The 16,900-nt window shown below is 55.3% G+C and overlaps 1 protein-coding gene across 18 annotated transcripts in view; it reads left to right on the forward strand.

Moving 5' to 3' along the window:
* The window catches only part of PCBP3 (poly(rC) binding protein 3), a 273,869-nt gene that overhangs the window by 203,338 nt on the left and 53,631 nt on the right, over positions 1-16,900 (forward strand). The window contains exon 1 of one of the 18 annotated variants that reach the window (XM_058732282.1): positions 3,749-3,848. The exons of the other annotated variants lie outside the window; for them this stretch is intronic. The gene's annotated coding sequence lies outside the window, so the exon portion shown is untranslated. Of the gene's footprint in view, positions 1-3,748; positions 3,849-16,900 lie in introns of those variants that run through there. 18 annotated transcript variants of the gene reach the window in all.

Genomic DNA, 16,900 nt, shown 5'->3' on the forward strand with positions numbered 1-16,900 from the left:
TGAGAACTATGTTCCCCTAAGTGTTCCCTGCTTTGACCCCTCCCGGCCCTCCTGCCACCACTCTGTAAAGAAGGCCGGGTGGGGACTCTAAAGAGCTGGGTCTGTTGTCACTTTGTTTATTTGTGTCATAAACGAATGCGAGCCACGTGCCAGGCCCCCGTGCTGAGCACTGCATGCGAGCCCGGCCCTACGACGGTCCCTCCATGTGCGAGAGCGTGCGGCACCCTGGGTGTGGGTGTGCACGGGCAGGTGTGTGTGTGACAGAGGTGGGGGCAGGAGCGCACGGGTACACACGTGTGTGTGCGTGTAGGAGCGCGTAGGCGGCGTGGGGGCATGGGTGGGTGTGCATGTGTGCAGAGCGGGTGTGCATGTAGACAGGAGTGTAGGGGTGTGTGCACAGGTGCGAGAGCATGTGTGCTCTGTGCCCCTGTGTACTCCAGCACCCTGAGGTCCAAGTACTCTCAGACCGGCCTTACGGGTTCTGAGCCTGCAGGACGGGCTTTCTCCGGCCTCAGATCGAGGCCTCGGGTTCCTTCCATGGCACACGTGCCTTGGTCATCCCCAAGCCGGTTGTAGTTTATTCATCCGTGTGTTGATGTTACACGGGCTTTGCCGAGGCCTCGAGGATACATTCCAGTGTGCTTTACTGACCCAGAGACACAGAGGTGGCCATCGAAAATCTTTAAGCTGTGTGATTTATTAATCCAGATTCACGACACAAACATTATATAGGCTCTGAGTTAACGTACCTCCCAGGTGGCTGTCAAAGAAACGTGTGCGTTTTGTAAATGTCACAACTTAATAGTAAGGGACACTGAGCTCTTCACCGACTTTCCGAATGTTTTCATTGTTCTCGGTACCAGCTTCTCTCTGCCCTGCCCGCATGTTGTCTGTCTGAATTTGTCTGTTTTTTAATTGCAGCTCAGCATTTTAATCCCGTGACCCAATTCTGTAAGCCTGTGTCCTGTGTCGTTTTGCTCTTCTCTTTCGTTCTTCCCACTGAGGATGGTTAAAACCATTTAACCTTCCAGGTGTCCGGTCGGGCTGAATGTCAGTGACCGGTCACAGTGGACTTGAACTCTGCTGGATTTGGATGCGAGCCGGATGAGAAACCTCCTTTGTCACAATTGGTGTGTCCCGGGCTGTGGTCAAGAGTGAGGCCAGTTATGTAAACTAGAGCCAGGGCCGACCGGGGTTCTGTGGAGGACAGGCCAATAGCAGCTACCAGGCTCTCACCAAAGCTGGGAGCCTGGGGGGCCCCCACAGGGCTGTCTGCCTCCTTCCCGGCTCGTGCGGATGGGCCCTGCCCTCTGCCTGGCCATGCTTGCCACCGACCTGTGTGCTAGATGGTCTGGACCTCTGACCCCATGTCAGGCACGGGCCGCGGCTGCAGACACAGCAGGTGGAATCCATTAAAACAGAAAACGCATGGCCATCGGGGAGGTGACTGGCCACTGAGCCCAACGCGTCCCAGTGAACCCGAACCCGCGGGGTGCCCACGGCTGGCCGACTCCAGGGAGATGTGGTGCGAGCAGGGGGGTCTCAACCCTCAACCCCCGTCCCATTTGCCACGCGCCCTCCACCCGGAAACTGCCCGAGGTCACATCCTCACTTCTGCCCCTGGCAGCCGGGGTGCCCCTGTCCCTTGGTTTCTCTGGACCTCTAGGCTGGACCCCCTCTTCTCCTCTGTGGCCCCCACACCCTCAGCTCCTTCTCTGTGGCTGGTGACCCTGGTCCTTTGTGTCCCTCCTTCATACCGCTTCCTTTCCATCCGGGCTCTCTCCGCTTCCTACGCACACCAGACAGGCACGCCCCTTGGCAGTTTGCCTGCTCATGACGACCACCCACCTCTCTGTGCCCCGGACGGAACAGCTGGCCTGGCCGTCACCACTTGCTCACCATGCACCAGACCTGCCTGGCAAGGTCCAAGGCCTGACCCGGGCCGACCCCCAGCCAGCATTCAGTCCCTACCCCCACCCCGGCTCTCAGCGGCACTTGACCCCGTCGGCCGCCCGGTGGGCAAGAGCCTGTTTTGATGGCCTGAGCCTTGTGACCGGGAGCAAGCCACGTGTGACCGTGCTGCTCTTTCCCGTCCGTCAGGGAGTAAGGACAGTCCTGGACGGGGACCTGCTGCAAGGCGGGAATTAGCCAGCAGCGCCAGATACGCAGCAAGGGCTGTGCTGGCTTTCAGCACCCTCCTCGCTTGGCCGCAAGCGGTTGACATCCCGGGGACTCCGTGCTCCTTGGGGCCCTGATGACAGAGCCCGCCTGGGGTGGGGTGGGGGGGGGGAGCACAGGAACGGTCCCTGTCACGGCCGGCTTGCCACTTCGTGCCTAGCTTCAAGCACATGTGTCCTTCCACCCGGGAATTACATCTGTAACTGTGTTTTCCAAGGAAATACGAGAGGGGCACAAAGAGGTCCACCCGAAGATTATTGTGAGGACATTCTTTAGTACGACAGCTCACAACCTGGGAATACAGGCATTGCGGACTGGTTACACTCTTCTACATACAAGTGTGTAAGATGTTATGCGTGATAGGAATAGTGAGAATACCACGGGAGTATGATCGCGGTTATGTAGATTTAAATATATTGACATAAAAATATTTCATATGCAATGTTAAATGAGAAAAACAGGATGAATGTGGGTGGTTTGGTCCTATTTTTGTAAAAATACAGTGGCGCACACGTACTAGAGAAAAGTCTGACTAGGCGGACCTCGAAGTGTCCCACCATCAGGTGGTCTCCCTGAGTAATGATATTACAGGTGATTTTTTGCAGAAATGCATTTTCTATCTTTGTCTGTAGTGAGCATCCGATATTTGTGCTGCCTTTAAGTTTCTTCCCCGTGCTGTACAATCAGGCTGACCTTGGTCAGTAGGACCCGCAGGCCTCTACTTCCCGTGCACCTGTGTGGCTTGGAGAGCCCCCTGCCTGTCTTCATAGCCAGCAGTTCCTCCCTGCATCTGTGTTTTTATCACGTGTCCGCATCTGATTTCACGTGAGGTGGTGAGTTACGGCGATAAGTACAAGGTGGACCGAGGGTGGCTTTCTCCTGCTCGGTGCCCGTTCGGGCGGGTGGACGGACGGCCAGCCACCTCTCGCGGGCCGAGTCAGCCGTCGTGCCGGTGCCGCCCACACCGGAGCCCGCCATCGGGATGGCTCTCCAGGACACGCAGCGCTCACGCATTTCCAAGCTTATGCGTGCGGCTGGCTTTTCAGGCCCGGACCCGGCAGCTCCAGGTGACAGAGAAAAAAAATGGGGAAAGGAGAGAATTGGCGGTTGGCGCCGCCTCAGGCACCTCATCGTGCAGCTCCGGGACCCAGTGTGTGTGTGCGTGTGCGTGTGTGCGTGTGCGTGTGTGCGTGTGTGTGTGTGTGTGTGTGTGTCGGCGGGACCGGCTCCGTGCGGGGCCGAAAGCAGCGGACGGCTGAGAGCGGCAGCGACAGCTCAGGGCCCGGGAGCTGCATTTCCATCACTGCGGCCCCGCCCACGCCTTCCTCCCGGAGCGGCTGCCGAGGTCCGTGGCCTGCAGGCGCGCACACTTGTGCACTGGCCCCTGTGTGGGGAAGGAGTCATTGAAATGACAGCACATCAGTGCCGGGTGCACCCCTCCAACGGAGTGAGGGGAGTTGGGCGAAAGTAGGTCACATGTGCCCGGTCCCATGTCACGAGGTTTCCAACCTGAGGCCAATGGGATTTGTAGCCTCCTTTGGTTAGGACAAAACCCGCTCTGGTTTTTCTCCTTTAGCATTTCATCTTCTCTAGACAAGGAGAGTGGCCATCTGTCTGATAGCTGCATCCGGCCGGCCCCTCTCGACCTCCCAGAGCCGCTTTGTTCTGAGGTAAGGCGTGCTGGGGCCCGGGGAGGCCACTGTGGCCGGGAGAACAGGCCGTGTGTCAAGTAGCGGGGCGCGCACAGGTCGCCGGGAGGTGTTAGGAGGGCCTGCTGTGGCCAGTCCAGCGCTTTCCCTGGGACGGACAAAGTGGAACCGGTGTCCTATCTGCAGTCATTCCAGACGTCCAGGTGACGATACTCACTTTAGGTTCCTTTTTAAAACCCGGGCTCCTCTGTAGGGATCAAGGTCAACTGTTCATAATGTTAAAGTGTCACCATGTAGAAAGACGGATGGTGCGATTTTACAGCCCTCGGTGACTCTGGGGCCAGGTGTAGGACTAGGGCTCCCGCGCGCATGCTGGCCGCCCCGCGGTCTCGGGCCCCGCACTCTCAGTGCGGCCGGCACCTTTGCTTGCGGACTTCAGCCTCCGCGCTGAGCAAGTGAGCTGCTGGCTTCCGTCAGTGCGAAAGCACCGTGGAATCCACGTATCAGAACCAGGTTAATCCGCGTATGCCTTCCGTGTACGGACAACATGCGCTTTTAGAGCTCATTACTTACGTTGAGAGATGGCATCATTCTCTTGTGTGTGGGAGCTCAGCGTGTGAGTCCTTCGTGATAAAGCAGAGGTGGAATGTGTAACAGTTTAAACGTGTTTGTAAAGCTAACAGGAGTTTTAGGGCTTACAAACGACGAACAGTTCTTAGCTGGCCTGTAAATGAGCTGAAATACCCGGTAGCTCAGGATCCTTCTGACGGGCATGTTGTGGCAGGTCATGAGTGGGCTCTGAAGCGTTTGTGGTGTCTGTGCAGCGGGCTGACCTCTGGAGCCATAGACAAAGACACACTCCTCTTCGGGTTTGCTGGAGGAAGATGCTTCCAGAATAGACTTTCAGAAGCAAAGTCATGATGGTATTTGATTTGAGGATGTTCTGCAGGAGAAAAGCTTTTTACCTTTCTGAGATAAAATATTTAAAACTTGTATTTTAAGTAGCTTGCCAGGACACATGGGCGCGTGGCTAAGCTCACAGAAGTGTGGATTATGAGTTACTCTACTGTTAGAGGTAAAAACGCCAGTTGTACCCAGGGTGACAAGAGAAGCTTTTCCCTTCGTGAAAGTAGTTCTTCAGCGTAGGATGATACCCATTTCCTCTCACCTGCAGCCTTCGAACAACTGTCCTGTAATATTTCTAAAAAGCTCTCTCTTATCCATTTTGCAGTCTTGAAGAAAGAGAAAGTTTTCTGCTTTTTCATTAAGATAGGGCAGAAATTTTCAAAAGTTTTTTAAGAATTTTTTTAACATTTGTTTATTTTTGAGAGGGAGAGAGAGACAGACAGACAGAGCACAAGCAGGGAAGGAGCAGAGAGAGGAGGAGACACAGAATCTGAAGCAGGCCCCAGGCTCTGAGCTGTCAACACAGAGCCCAATGCAGGGCTTAAACCCACGAACCGTGAGATCATGACCGGACCCAGAGTCGGGCACTTAACCATCTGAGCCACCCAGGCGCCCCTCCGAAGTTCTTACTATCTGTGATTATAAATGCTTCCTTTATGCCTGGGGAAAGCCCCATGCACATTGGTACCCTGTTTAACAGCCTCGTTTGTCCTGTCCTGCTGGTGTGCCTTCCCATGATGAGGGGTCGTGCGCGCATGGTCATCTTGGGTGGGAGCCAGACTAAGAGGCGTGAGGGTGACGAGCGTGTATGTCACGTTAATGAAATTATAAAATCATACCTCCCCTCCCCAGTTTATCGCCTTCAGGAAAAAATGAGAACTATCTCTAGAAATAAAACCAACATTCTGACTAATGTTATGGGATGTTTATTTTCCCTTACTTACCGGAGGGGGAGATGATTGTTTTTCCAGAAATAACGTAAATATAACAACGCAGAAGCGACAAGGCTGTGTGTGTCCCTTTGTACTTCTCAGAAGAGCGTCCTAACGCAAAGCAGTAAGGTGTGGCGCTCCAGATCCGTCCACGCGGTCCCGCACTGGACATGCCCTTCTCTCTCCCGCCCACCTGGGAGGAGAACATACAGTGGGCAAGGGGACGTCTGCCCAGCACACTCGGCGCCTTGGCCTTCATTCATGTGGGAACGGCAAGGGCCGCGCTGGCGTTGGGGCTGGCCTGCAGTGCTTGGTCTGCCCGGGACACGTCCCGTGTCTGTGAGGGCCCGGCTCCACCTAGGGAGGCAGAAATCCACCCGTCGAGCACAGAAGCCTCAGGGAAGGTTTGGAGTCCCGCGTGCCCCACAGCTAGAGGCTGTGGAAAGACATCTCCATTCTGGCTGAGGTGGGGGCTTCGGAGGTCAGGGCACTGAGGACCAGCAGGCCTCCAGAGCGGTCCGTGGGCAGAGCCCGTGTGTGTGTGTGGCGTGCCTGCGGGGGGGAAGCCCTGGGTTTCCTTCTCCCAGAGCATCGGCCGCGTTATTTTAATGAATAGTGCAGTGCAGTCAGTGGTTGTCGGAGAAGGTCCTGGACCGTCATCACCTTCACCTAAGAACTCTCTGGAGACTCAGGTTCTTAGCCACGCCTTGCCCCGGCCATCTGTCCAGACCCCAGGTGAGCCCAGACTGCGATTTACCAAACCTTCCAGCAATGCAGACATCCATGTGGGCATGAGAGCCACTGGTACCAACCGCACGGGAGTGAGTGTTTGGACAGTGGTCACGTGGCACCACCGGTACAGTGAGCGACCCGTGGACGTGACCAGATCGGAGGGTGAGAGTGTCCTAGCCGAGCGCCTGGGCTCCAGAGCTCAGGGGTCTCGTGATCTGTCAAGTCAGACAGGAGCCAGGCCCGCTTGTGGGGAGCCCCTCGGTGCAGCTTCCTGTCCTGTGTGGCGTGCACCCCTGGTGTGCAGGTCAGTACTGTGCTGAGGTCTCACGGGGCCTGTTCTGTCTGTGCCTCTGCCATGCGGCAAGACCCCACTGCCAAGCAGAGGCCTCGGGACCTCAGCACACCCTCGCCTGCTGGCTGGCCGGGCGACCCCGGGAGCCGTCATGGCCAGCTTCTCCAGGGGTGTGGCCCGAGGCGGGGGATGAGCTCCAGAGACACTGAGGATGGCCAGCTCATGAGCCAGCCGTGCACATCCACCGCCCCCCCCCCCCCGCTTGGGGCCCCTCCCCTGAGCAGGCAGCCCCCCTACCAAAGTGTGGAGGCGAAGGGGCATCATTAAAAACATCCAAAAGAACCCAAAAGTGGAAACAGGAAACCCGTCTGTATGAAAACATACTCCCGGGTGCAGGTAGTGAGCCTGTCAGACATGAACAGGTGGGCGGGGACACAGCTGGAGGGAGGGGGCTCGTTCTGTTCTGCTTTCATGAAAGTGGCATTTGTTGTTTTTTTTTTTTTTTTTTAATTTTTTTTTTCAACATTTTTTATTTATTTTTGGGACAGAGAGAGACAGAGCATGAACGGGGGAGGGGCAGAGAGAGAGGGAGACACAGAATCGGAAACAGGCTCCAGGCTCCGAGCCATCAGCCCAGAGCCTGACGCGGGGCTCGAACTCACGGACCGCGAGATGGTGACCTGGCTGAAGTCGGACGCTTAACCGACTGCGCCACCCAGGCGCCCCTCATGAAAGTGGCATTTGAATCAATGGATGGATGGACTGGTCAATAAATCGCGTTGGGTTAGGTATTTATTCTAAAAATACACCACTTTTGGACTTGACGTTACACCGACACCAGTGTGTTTGAGAGGGCCTAAGAAGCCAAAGGGAACAAAACCAGGAAGGTCGAGTTTTTTAAAGTCTCTTTCAGGCCGGGCACCTTCGGCAAAACGCACATCCCGCCGCCGCAAGCGGAGGGGGCGCGCTCACGTGGCACCTGCACACGCCTGGCCTGCAGGGGGACAGGAGCAGCCCGGTAGAAAGCCACAGATGTGACAGGGACCACTCGGGATGGGGGCCGCAGCCGCGGAGAGATACCTGTGTGCTTCTGAAGAAACACAGCCCGGGAGCACGGCGAGCGTCCGCGATGACGGGCAGGGCAGCCCGCAGGAGGGTGGCGTGCCGGCGTCTATGCAGACAGACGACGCCTTCCTCCGGGAGTCTGTCACCGCAGACGTGTGTGCGGTGTTTGTCAGGGAGGAAAGGGCCCTGGGCGCCCGTGGCCAGGACGGTGGGCACTGCGTAGACATGAAAGGGAGGCGTCGTCCCACGTGGAGGCCTGTCGGGTGCCGGGCGAGGTCTGAGGCAGCCCCGTGCACACCCCCAAGCAGGGCCCGTGTCCCTGCACCGACTTGTCCCTCAGCCCCAAACCGGAGAAGGGCCAGCACGAGTGCCCACGTTGGCCCCTGGCGTCCTGGGGAGAACCCGACTGTGGCTTTCAACAGTGCAGACGGGTCTTGGGGATGTTGTTCTGTGTGAGCAAAGCCGCCCACAGAGCGTGGGGTCCCTGTGGGCTCGAAGAACAGTGAAGGCGCCGTGTGGATGGCAGCCAGTGGTGCCGGGTGGGCTGGTGAGGGCTGCAGGACTTGGCCAGAGGCGCCTCTCCTCAAGTCTGGAATGTTCCATGCTGTGAAGTGGTGGTCACGGGGGTAGGTGTGTGTGTGTGAAAAGCAACGCGTGCACTTACGATTGGTGCATTTTCATACCTGTGAGTTACACCTGCATTTAAAAATCAGTCACAGAGCACACACGGTGTGACATTTACACAAAACAGAAGGTAGTGTGTGTCTGGAAATGCTAAGGAAAGGGTCCTTCGGTGGGCAGGGCGTTCAGGGTCACTCTGTCCCCTCTGTCTGCTTGTGTCAGAGCCCGAGGGGCCCTGCTCTATCACACCCACTCACACCCCGGCCCACCAGCTCTGCTGGCATTTGTTGCCTCTTGATTTCGTACTTTTTACTGGTTCTGGAAAGGATGCTGCTGCTGTTACAGTCAAATCTTTGAGAAGTCAGTGGCCCAGGTGACCGGGAGATGTGTATCTGTGACTTTCTGAGCCCCTGCCTCAGGCCGGGTTGGAGGAGGGAGGGGGCGGGGCCGGGGGACACTCCCGCTGACCCGTCCCCTGGCTGTGTCCACGGCATCTGCCTCCGGAACAGCCGCCTGGCTGGGTTCCAGACGCACGATGAAGCGACCGCCTGGTGTCTGGGCATCGCCAGAGCCCCCCGTCCCCTTTCTGTGACCCCTGTGTGTGCAAAGACCCGGCCCACGATGGGACGCCTTGGCTGAGCCAGGAGGAAGCCTGGAGCAGCGTGTCCTCACTTGAGCCTGGGCTCCTGCCTCAGGTGTGTCCTGCCAGGAGACCCACGGGTGCCGGGTCAGCTCTGGCAGCTCACTGGGAACCTCTCCATTAAATGTCAGGCTCTGTTAGAGTCCCTGGAAAACAAAGCTCACGTGACACAGACTTGGCTCCCTCGGCAGCCCACTCTGGTTGCTCTGTTGGGTCTACCTGTGCTGTGTCTGTGCACGGAGCCATAAATCCAGCTTTGTGTTTGGGCAGGTGGGACCACCAAGGTGAGAGACCACACGTGACCATGTCTTTCTCTGACACGCCCTGAAATGAAAGCTGGGGTGCTTGGGGGGTTGGTTGAGCATCTGACTCTTGATTTCAGCTCAGGTCATGATCTCACTGTTCCTGAGTTCGAGCCCCATGTCGGGCTCTGTGCTGACAGCACAGAGCCTGCTTGGGATGCTTGGGATTCTGTCTCCCCCTCTCTCTGCCCCTCCCCCACGTGTGTGTGTGTGTGTGTGTGTGTGTGTGTGTGTGTGTGTGTGTATGCGTGCACACAGGCGGCTGCAGGTTTGCGGGATTAAGGGGCCATCAGGGATTGAAATCCAGGGGATTAAGGCTCATCAGGAGCATCAGCTAGGGGGAGGGATGCCCATGGTCACTGCCTCGGGAAGCTTGTGGCCTCGCTGCCCCCACCCCCATCCTGCTGCTGAGGCTACCCCCGGCCCCTGCACACGGCCAAGACCACTCAGGTGCCCAGAGGGCATTTGCAGCTCCTCCACCCACAGGGGGAGTCTGGCAGAGGGAGGGGACCACCCCAGGGGCAGCCCTCTGTAGGCCCCTGCAGCGTGGGACACGTTTACAAGTGCAGACCCCTCAGCACAGCGAGGGGTTTGTGGGGGCAGGCCTACCACTGGCACCACCTTGCTGTCCCCTGATCCATCCCACTCCTCCCTTGGGCTCCCAGGACACTCGGCAGGCCGCCTCCGTGGGCAGGCAGCTCCCCCAGCAGGGGATGTGGGAGGGGGCTCCAGCGGCCAGACCACAGTGTGAGCCTGTGTGCCCCCCAGAGCCTGTCCCCGGCCGCCTGTGCCCTGAATCCGCAGCTGGGCCTTTCACACGCGTCCTCGGCACCCCTGCCTCCCGGGGTTCATCAAAGACGCTCTCGGGTCAGCTGTACTAGGTTCAGGTTCCAACTCACAGTCTCTGTAGGTTTTCAGTCTGGTTTTCTGTACCTTTTAGTCATCCTTTAAACTTGAGTTTTCTGGTCTAAAAATTTAGTTTTCTAACTAAGTTCCCTTTCTCCCCCTGAACTTATTTTTGTTTAATTTTTAGTTCTCTGGTGCTGCCTCCTGTGTCTGTGTCGAGCTTGTCTGCTTTTAGCTCCTGTGTTGCCCATTTTCTCTTACCTCGTTTTTATTCCTGTAGACTTTTACCACGAGTGTTGTCTTCAGCATTTCCTCTTTTCCCCCAAGTTTCTTTCCCTTCATTTGAGAAGACTCTTAATGGTTTTAGTTGCTTTCACTTATATCTTTTTTTAAAAAATTATGGTATTTTATTTTTAGCAGGTGCCCTTTCTCAGCATCATAATGATGTTATTAAAATATTAAGACATTGAAAGAGATTATCTAAGTTTAGCTAATTTTTCAACATAGTTGAGAGCAATCAGTGGTTTTGCCTGTGCTGCCGGATGGATCCTCTTTTTTTTTTTTTTAATATTTTTATTTATTTTTGAGAGAGACAGGTCACGAGCAGGGAAGGGGCAGAGAAAGAGGGAGACACGGAGTCCAGAGCAGGGTCCAGGCTCTGAGCTGTCAGCACAGAGCCTGTTGCGGGGCTTGAATCCACTAACCGTGAGATCATGACCTGAGCCGAAGTCGGACGCTTAACCGCCTGAGCCACCCAGGTGCCCCTGGATGGATCCTCTAACAACTTCCATCCGTGCATCCAGGAGACCTGCCAGCATGGCCGCGGGGGGCTCGGGGCTGGTGCAGGGGAGCCAGTGCCCACCCGGGCCTCATGAACGCACTGCCTGCTTCACGGGGCAGCCACACCAGGACCGGCTGGGCCCGGAAAAGCCGTGAGCTGGCCGGATGCTGCTGAGCCCTGCGGTGACCAGGCTGGGCCACCAGGCCCCGGGCCTCCTGCTGCACATGGCACGGTGGGCCAGGCTGCCTCTGGCTGCCAGCGCATCCCCACCCGCCCTGTGACCGTGGACACGTCGCTCGAAGCCTCTGGCCTTGTGTCCCATCTGCGTGCCATACAGTTGGCGATTCTGTTAGCGGTGCTGTTCCACCTCTGTGCCCGTGAGCTCTCTTATTCTGGAGGCTGAGGCGACCTAGGTCCTTTGGGGGAAGAGCAGCCAGCCCTCACCATAAGGAGGACCCTGCACCTGTGCACCCCAGGAAGACTCCTGCCGAGGAAAGGGGCCCCGGACAGCTCGAGGCAGAGCTGGTGCCCTGGACCGGGCTGGGCACCTGCTTGTCTCTCAGGGCCCCCTCAGGTAAGAAGATCCCCCTCTCCGTGGGGCCAAGGCTGCAGAGGTGGCTCTGAGCTCCCCCTCTGAGGTTTGCTCCTGTGGCCCGTACAGGTGCTTCCCCCACCCTTCCTGCCAGCTCGGTCTGCCTCACCCCTGCATCCCAGGACACTGCTTTGGAGTGGGCGAGGGGTACCTGACCCCAACCAGGATCAGAAGGATGAGGGGCGGCCGCCACCGCACCTGACCCTTCGGGGCCACTTGTGACCTGTCCTCATGTTGGGACTCTGGGAGACAGTGATTCCCAGGACCGGCTCCCGTCCCCAGAGCCTGGGACCTGACAGAAGAGAGGATGGTCCTCACTGCACTTTTTCTTTTGTTGTTTTTATCTGACATTCATCCCTCCCAGATTCTCGCGGTTCTTGGTATGAATTGCCACTTTGTTGTAGTAAAGGCGGGAATTAAGAACTCCATGGCCTGCCTCCTCCCCAGTAAAAAACGGTCATGAAAACGCAGATTGGAGTTTCTAGGGATGAATGACCTTTACCTTCCCTGAGCTGCTGCCCCTGTCCCTGCGTCCCCTGGTCCTGGCGGCTCTGGAACTTTACTGATGGCCTTTCTGGCACCTGCTGAGAAACAGGCCTGGAGGAGGACGCCCTTGGGGTCGGGGTTGCCTGCTTCCCACTGTGAGCTGCAGGCTCCTCCCTTGACCCCTGACCGCCGACCCGCCCTGGGAAACAGAGATGCGCCTTCCCTGCAAGGCTGTGGGGAGGGCTGTGCCCGGCCCTGAAGATGCCAGGAGTGTCGGGTGTGCTTTTAACTGTTTGTGCCGTTCCTCCGCGAATTTATTCTGTGAACAGAATTCCTGATAGTAAGTTACACACATTCCAAGAATAAATCTCATTAAGGTGGTGCGTGTTACCAGTCTTTGTATGTTTCTGGTTCTGTCTGTTAACATTTGATCAGAACATTAGTTAGAACCTCTGGCTGACCAGATGCGTGTGACCGGCCCCCCGGGTGGGACCAGCTTCTACGCTTCCAGTGGGGGGGTGTGAGTGTGGGGGGCAGTGGCCGAGCCTCCCGGCGGTCTCACGCTCACCATCTCTTGGAATTAGGGTTTGAGTTGTGTTGTGTGAGTTCCTGCCGTGCCGGTGCCGCACCGTGACTGCAATCTGTACTTGGCTCGTGACCGATGACACCCATTGCCGTCTGATGTTGTTGTGAGCCACTTGGGATGTGCCCGATTTTCCGTGAGCAATTCGGAAGTGTTTTCTGGATGGGAGCCTTGAGTGGTTAAATGAATTGCAAATATGTTCTCCCCCATCGTGGGCCCCTCTTCTCTCTCCTGTCTGTTGACAAACTGATTCTGACGTGGCCCATCCTGTCAGCCTTTGTTTACCTGCTTGAGCTCTTCGTGTCTCTTAAGCCTTTTGTCCTTCTCCACACTCACACAGCTGGTGTCCTGTGTGGTCTCATTGAGGGCCGCAGCCCCTGGAGTTTATCTGTCGACAGGGCGTGTGTACTAGGGGGACTGTGCTCTGCTCCCTGAGAGTCCAGACTCTGCTGTGTCTCCCGTGCCCCTGCCACCCGGGCTAAATTGTTCTTTCTTGTAAATAGGACTTCTCATTTTGTTATTTTTCTTAAGGAAAGTTGTAGCTGCTCTTGGCCTGATGAATTTTTCACATATTTCAAAACCAGCTTGTCTATAGAATTGAATCTGCAGATCGATTTGGGGAGAATTAACATTAACATTAAGTAATGAGTGTTTGAGCCTATGGGCATGGTATATTTTCTGATTCTCAGGTTTTCTTTAATATCTGTTAATAATACTTTATAGATTCTACACAGATGATTCACACACCTTTTGTTAGATGTATCCCAACTGATTTTTTTTTTTTTTTATGTTCTTGTAAATCGTATCTTTTTTTAGAAAATTCATTTCTGGGCGCCTGGGTGGCTCTGTCGGTCGAGTGTCCGATTTCAGCTTAGGTCATGATCTCGTGGTTCATGAGTTCAAGCCCCGCATCCAGCTCACCGCTGTCAGCGTGGAGCCACTTCACGTGTCTCCCTCTCTGCCCCTCCCCCGCTTGTTCCCTCTCTCTCTCTCTCTCTCTCACTCTCTCTTACTCAGAAATAAATAAAACATTTAAAAAAGGAAAAAAATGCCCCCAGCCACTTCAGGGCATCCCCACCCTTGTGCTATTCCCCACACCTGGCTTCTCGTGATGTCCCAGGTGGGACATCACTACAGACACCTCAGTAATCGGGTCAGGCATCATGTTGCCATCCTTGAGAGTCTGTGGGGTCAGTAAGCTTAGCTCTGTCCCTGCTGTTGTCCAGTGGACTGAGTCACAGGACGTCAGGAAGCGGGGTCGTTCCTCGACTGGCGCCTGGAGAGTGCTGAGCCGTCAAGCCGCTCAAGAGGGGGGGCTCCATGTGTTTCTGCCATTGTCTCCAGCTGCTCCGGGCCCGATTTGCCCAGGCCTGCTTCTCCCTGCAGTCTGAGACATCTGCCAGCAGCGGGCCAGGTGACATCCCTGATCACGGCAAGGGCAGGAGGGAGGGACGTGCAGTGGAAGCATGGGACCATTCCCCAGCTTCTCCGGCTTCACGTCTCATGGACCCTGAAGCCATAAGGAGCTGTCCTTTCTATCCACAAGAGGAACCTTTGGATCCCTGACCTATGTGGAACGTACACCTGAGGGGTGAGGTAGGGGTTGAATGTCGATCTTCAACCTTTTGGCTGGCCGGCTGTCCCAGTCTGTCTTCTGGCTTCTTCATCACACTAAGAGGCACTCAAGGACCGTGTGCCCTCGTCCCGCCCCGTGCACCGGGCAGCGGCAAGAACTGGGAGTCTGTGGAATGGCCAGTTGCCGTAGGCCTCCCACTGTGGCCAGAGGGTCTGTGGGAAGAGAAGACGGGTGCTAGATGTGCAGAGAAGCCAGGGCTCTGTCAGCCGTGGCCTCGGGGGGTCAAGTTCACACACAGCTCCGCGCTGCGGGGCGGGTGGGATGTCAGAGACAGGACCAGACACGAGTCTCAGGGAGTCCTGCCCTGTCCTCACGGCAAAGATGTCATTAATCTTGGAATACGTAGTTGGCAACGGGAACATTTGTACAAGATACTCTGAGGTGGGCCGTACCCCGGGTCCCGGGCACTGTCCTCCAAGGTAGGCCTGAGACGTCTCGCCATCCCTGGATGAAGCCCACATGTTGCCGAAAGAGAAAAGCTTTGCGTGATTCTAGACGTGAGGCCGACGCGCCGTGGCCGCTCGAGCGGGGAAAGAAGGCGAGCAGGCTCCCCAGCCCCATCACCTTTGTCTCTCTAGACGCCCGAGTGACGAGCCAGCAGGCCATGTAGAATGTTCACTGATGTCAGGGTTGCATAAGCCCTGGACGTCTTTCCAGTGTTAACCGGGACTGGCAAGAGAGTTGCATTCCAGAGACCTCCCCTCCCTACATGGCCTCGAGGACTAACGTGCGTTGTGAGTCTCTCGAGGAGCCGAAAGCAGCTAATAGGCTCTGTCGGTTTCTGCCGTCCTGGCCGCCTGCAGCCCAACGGGGCGCTGAGCTGTTAAACTCGATACATTGAGTCTGCGCTCGCCCCCGAGGCCCCTTCCAGACAGCTGAGGCCCTGGGTGCAGCCCGGACCAAGCACCGCCGACCGGCCTGCCTGGCACACACCACAGCCGTGTGGCCTCAGCGGGCGGGCGGCTCGCCGGCAGGGCTCTGCTCCTGCTCTGGGAGCAAGGTCTCGTGTCAGAGCGAGTGGGACGCCGGCGGTGAATGCGATTGCTGTGGTGCATTCCACAGCCGTAAAACTTCCACTTCAGGATCCAAATCCGTCTATTCTTTTTTTTTTTTTTTTTTTTTTTTTTCAACGTTTTTTATCCATTTTTGGGACAGAGAGAGACAGAGCATGAACAGGGGAGGGGCAGAGAGAGAGGGAGACACAGAATCGGAAACAGGCTCCAGGCTCCGAGCCGTCAGCCCAGAGCCTGACGCGGGGCTCGAACTCACGGACCGCGAGATCGTGACCTGGCTGAAGTCGGACGCTTAACCGACTGCGCCACCCAGGCGCCCCAAAATCCGTCTATTCTTTAAGGAAAAAGCCTTACAAGGGGACGTTACATGCCACTTTCAGACATGAGACTCTTCCCTTCACGTCTGAAACTAACGCCGTCTTTGGTTTTCGTGTTTGACCAGCATGACGCTAGTCTGTCTGGTGGTCGGGAGCGTGAGCTCTGGAAGGAGTTTGTCACTGTTCACCGTTGTGTGCCTGCTTTTCTCATAAAAATAGGTGGAAGCGGCCCCCTCCGGTTCTAGCCCAGAGCAGGGCTACGTACGTAAAAGCACTTGGACTTTGGCTCTGTTAGTGCTACTGCATCTTATTGTGACAGTATTTGTTTTACTAGAATTCTGTTGAGTTGAATATTCTTTTCAAAAAGAATGATTTGGTGGAGGTGGAGGGTCTCCTGGGTGGCTCAGTCAGTTAAGCATCTGACTCTTGATCTCAGCTCAGGTTTTGATCTTAGGGTCATGAGTTCAAGCCCCGCATTGGGCTTGTGCTGGGCATGAAGTCTACTTAAAAAAAAAAAAAAAATCCTTTTTAATGAAAATAAATAAAAAAGAATAACTGGAAAATTTGTTATATCGGGATCTCTAGGTACTGGTTATAAACAGATTTTGTTAATTTAATCAATATGAAAGACTGAATGAAGTTTTGGTTCTGGTCAAAATGGAGTAAGCTAATACCTGCCAACTAACATTATAGTTAATGGTGAAAGACTAAAGTTTCTCCCTAAGATCATTAGCAAAACACAGGTGTTAGTTCTCACCACTGTGTTGAGCACAGTGCTACCAGTTTTAGCCAGTTCGGCATGGCAGGAAAAGGAAATGGAAGGCAGACAGATTCGGAAGGAAGAAATAAACCTGTCTTCTGTTTGCAGATGACATGATTGCCTACATCGAAACTCCTAGAACCATTAAGCAAGTTCACCTGTTTATGAATGAAAAGTCAGCACACAAAAGACAATACTGCTCTACAGACCATCAGTGAGCAATCAGAAACCAAATTCAAAACCCAATACCATTTACAGGAACTCCAAAAAGTTACATACTTGCTCTATGTCTAATAAACACGCGCAGGATTCATATACTGAAAGCCACAAAACATCAGTCTGAGAAATCGAGAAGACCCAGGTCACAGGCATCCACGTTCATACACTGCGATGCTCAGCGTAATAAAGATGCGATGTCTCCCAAACAGGTCTGTAGGTTTAATGCAGTTCCTGTCAGAATCCCAGCGACAGCGTTTGTAGATACAAACAAGTTGATTTTAAGATTTTCGTGAATACACAAAGGAACTAGTTAACCCAAGAGAATTTTGAGAAAGAATAATTTGGAGTAA

Source organism: Neofelis nebulosa, chromosome 5 (genome assembly GCF_028018385.1).
Source record: "Neofelis nebulosa isolate mNeoNeb1 chromosome 5, mNeoNeb1.pri, whole genome shotgun sequence".
Taxonomy (NCBI): domain Eukaryota; kingdom Metazoa; phylum Chordata; class Mammalia; order Carnivora; family Felidae; genus Neofelis; species Neofelis nebulosa.